The 4,250-nt window shown below is 41.4% G+C and overlaps 1 pseudogene; it reads right to left on the bottom strand.

The window, feature by feature from the left end:
- Positions 1-369: 369 nt before the first annotated feature.
- LOC144713981 (phospholipase A2-alpha pseudogene) lies at positions 370-1,499 on the bottom strand (annotated as a pseudogene).
- Between the last annotated feature and the right edge of the window lie 2,751 nt (positions 1,500-4,250).

The following is a 4,250-nucleotide window of genomic DNA, read 5'->3' as shown; positions in this document are numbered from 1 at the left end:
TGATATTATTTAATGTTAATGTTTAAAGAAAATAATTATTTACATTTATTAAATTACGAACTTTTTGAAAAGGTAAATCTTAGTGAATGGCTCAATTAACCACATCACAAAATAAATGTTCTGTAAAAGTATTTTGTTACAACGGTTGTAAGGGGCAAACTTTGGCCTGGCGGACTATTTTTCTGTGTTCGAGAGATCGAACCAGAATGATATTTTATCGTTCAATGATGACCCGATTCGGTTTATTTTGTTGTCGGATGATATGCGCGTCAACCTGAATATGTTACTCGCGAGATTCGTTGAATCTGTAGACTTAGGTTATGGAGAAAGAGGAGAGAAAATACACGGAAAAGTAAGGAGCAGGGCGCTCTATGGCTTCTCCAGAAGCTCGCCAAGTAGCACGGCGGCTTCAAAGTAGGGCGTTACGGCAGAGACGATCTCATTCGGCGAGCATTGGCTCCCTAAGAATGTTGCCCTCATAGTGTTCTTGAAGGGCTGGATGCAGTCGAGGAATCCCTGATCGCAGGATACACTCAGGTAATCACCTGATCACAGATTTTCAACCAAGCGAAAGACATACGCAGAACAGGCGAGCTAGATAGACGACGCAAGAGACAAGGATAGACAGAGACATAGTATAGCCTCTGTGATTGCATGTTGTAAGGACATCCAGGGTTGTGCAAGTGGTTTTCTATCTAGGTTTAAAGGGAGATCTGATAACAGAGAAGGAGATAGAGGAGTCACTGGTTTTGGACCGAATGCAGGCATCGTGGATCTGGCAACAGGCGTCAAGAGGGTCGCAAGGTGCTTCTCCTGGGCATCCGCCATATTTCAAGCCGCAGTACTTGCCGTACCTTAAAAGTGGAGCAACTACGAAATAGGAAGAATAACAAGCAAGACTATTAGTTGGACGAAGAGTAACCCATTCCATAAATATCAATATCGAGATGGGGAATAAAAAGGAACGATGGAGGACTGAAGGATCACTCACACGTGCAAAGCACTGATTCGCACGTCCTGCTGCAAGGCTGCAGTAAGGCCAGTTATCGATGAAAGGGTTAGAAAAATACAATATGTAAGATCGAAGTGAACCATGATCACGCGAGATCCTACTGTCGTGGGAGATATCGGGGTGCCAGTAATGAGGGCGCCCGCTGGGACAACGGACGAGGAGAGGAAGAGCAAAACAAGGACAAGCAGATGCTGATTCATACTCCCTTGTAGCCCCGCCTCACTGTTAGTGGCTGACATTCAGTTCGTCTCCTTGTTCACAACCGCGATCAAAATTGAGTTCTAGTAAGATGGAAAACCCAAAGGAGATCAGACAGACGCTGGATGGTCGTTATGCCATTACATAACCTTACAGCGTCCGCGATGCGCATTGCAAAACAATTCCATTCACACCTTCCGCGAAAACGTCGTCCTGACGGCCCCCGCGATGCCCAAATCTGAGATCGCGGGTCAAGGGCCGAAAACGGGATGACATTTATCAGCGCCATCGTTCGGACGGATTATGTGGGCTGGAACCAAAGAATATCTTTTATGACGTGAATCATGGAGGAAAACCTTGACCGTTGATGCCCATTATGACCTTTAGGTTGACGACTACAGGCCCCCGTTGACAAGGACGCAAACCTTCAACGTTCACCTTTCCATTACTTGCTTGGAATAGCTTTTTCATATCCGGGTTCAATTGATAATGGAATATCATTTATGGCGATGTTCATATCCGGGTTACTCGTCAATGGCGTTGACGCAATACGGCGAACCATGTGCCAGACATTACGGCGAGAGAGACAAATCGTCAACATCACCCGCGATACTTGACCTTTCGATTACTTGCTTGGAACAGTTTTTTCATTGGCGTTTATGGCGATGTTCATATCCGGTTTAAATCTTATCGCGTTTATGAAAACTATTATTGGGGTTACCATGTGGCGTCCAACATGGCATCTTCCCTTTAATGTCAATCACGAGCATAAACCTCCCCAGTTGATGTTCCATTATGACCTCGAGGTTTCTGACTAAAGCTGGTGATTGACTATAGATGACTGGTGAATAATGCTAAGAAAATACTACAAGCGATCTGCTGGAAAGTAAGAGAAAATGAGACAAGGTACTTAACAAACCAATTGAATTCATCAAACGGATAGCAGCCTTATGAAACCTGACTGACATACTTTACATCTCCAAAATCATGCTTGTAATTATTTTCTCATTATCAATCTTTTGTTTGTAGTTTTTGCTTGTAATTTTAATAACGGTATTCTGGTAAACTCAAAATTGTGTCGCTCTAATTGATTATTTCGGACTGTAATAAAAATTATATATAGAAATTTTACTCAATCGAATATAGCTACATACTTATGAGTAAGTATCCCTTTTACGGGGAATAGTAACGTAAGAATTTAGGATTACTTAGGTGGTGATATTGGAGAAAAGATTGGATAACTATATGCTAAAATATATATAGACATTATACATGGTGACGTGAGAAATTGTTAGTCAGTATTTCCAGAGGCTATGCATTATTCCTATGCAAGGTGGAAGGTAAAGGATTCTGGATGTAGATGGAAGGACAGAGAAATAAAACTGAAAGGAGGGGTTGAAAAAATGATAATGGGATAAAAAGGTTGAGAAAATCGCATGGATTAAAGTTTGTATAAATGGACATCAAATATGCATGTTTGACAACATATATGGGTCTAAAACGTGGAAAACTACGTGGGCTTGATTTTGATTGGAATAAATAGATGGACTAAAGCTATAAGATATTTGAAATGGAAAAAATGTAAAACATGGAAAAACCATTGTTATATTTCAGTAGGACTAATAAATTTTGCAGATGCTGGTGTGTCTCTCTACTAATGATGCCGAAACATCCAAAACATCATAATGGATCTTCCAACTCACTTTTTATCACCACGTCTACAAATGTATGTGAGAATTTCAAGCAGCAATAATACATAATTATGAGTTTTGCTAAAGAGCGCACGGAATGGACAGATTAGGAGAAAAAAGACAACTATACTTGCAAAACTTTGGACCATCAGCCTTATGAATTGTCATTTATTGTTGTCATAATACATGCAATAAGCAAGTAAATTATGCTGATATCATAATAAAAGTTCACTAGTTTTAATAGATGAATTCTAAATAATCATATTAAGAGGATACTTCATAATGACATTGGTATGCACACATAGATTCAAACTAACCAGCATTAGAGATATCATTATTGTGGAGGGAGTAACAATATAGCATGCGTGTAATTCTATTGAATGCAGCGGTGCAGAACTGTTGGCTTCTAGAGGTTTTGATCTGGATAAACATAAGCATTGCATGTAGCTGAATCCTTATACGAGAATTGCAAAGGACATCTTTCGAGCACTGAATTAAATTGGCTATACACAAATAGTGATGGGCAACCATCCAGAAGACTGGGCAAGAGTTCGTCAACAGGCGGGCATGGAGCTCGAGCCCGCTCAAATAATTCAAGCTTCACGTATATGGCCTAACAATAGGTCTCGTGGTTTGTTATTTTCCTACATTTTCTTTTGTGTATTTGCATGGATGGGCCCTCGTGTTTGGATAATCGGGGACCATCTAGCTTAGAAGAGTCCATCAAACCAGTTCGTCGAAGGAGGCTCACGTGCAAGATCCAACCTTCGGAGTACTTGGCCTTGTCAACCGCCCACAAAGGTTTGACGTTATCTTTCCTTATATTTTTTTTGTTTAGTAGGCCTTGTATGTCAGCCGCGTATGTGTTTGTTTTTTTTTATTCAAACGTGTTTGGACCGTTGTACGGATCTACCCCTTTTCGTGTGGACATGTGAGTGTGTCTCTCTCTAATTAGGGGTCACTAATTACTTTGAATTAGGCCTTCTCCCCTTTATTTCAAAGTGGGAAGGCCCATATTTGCCACTTTAAAAGGTGGGACCCGCCCATAAGAAGAGAAGAGAAGAAAGATTGAAGAATATGTGATTTTTTGTGTTTTTCCCTATTTTTTAGTGTTTTGACTTTTGTCATATTTATGGCTATGCCACTGTGAAAATAGAGAGTAGGGAAAAAAACACTAGAGTTTGCCGGACACCGCCGCAGCTGCCAGCGTCCTTCCCGCCCGCAATCGCCACGGCCTTCCAACCACTAGCCGTGGCCGCATATGCTGCATGCCATAGCGGCAATCCACTGCCTACATCCGCATGCCACTGATGGAGGACCATCCCAGCAAACCAGGACCAGGCCGCAAG

This window comes from Wolffia australiana, chromosome 16 (genome assembly GCF_029677425.1).
Source record: "Wolffia australiana isolate 7733 chromosome 16, ASM2967742v1".
NCBI classification, from domain to species: Eukaryota; Viridiplantae; Streptophyta; class Magnoliopsida; order Alismatales; family Araceae; genus Wolffia; species Wolffia australiana.
The sequence above is the reverse complement of the archived record's forward strand: the minus strand, read 5'-3'. Positions and strand labels throughout refer to the sequence as shown.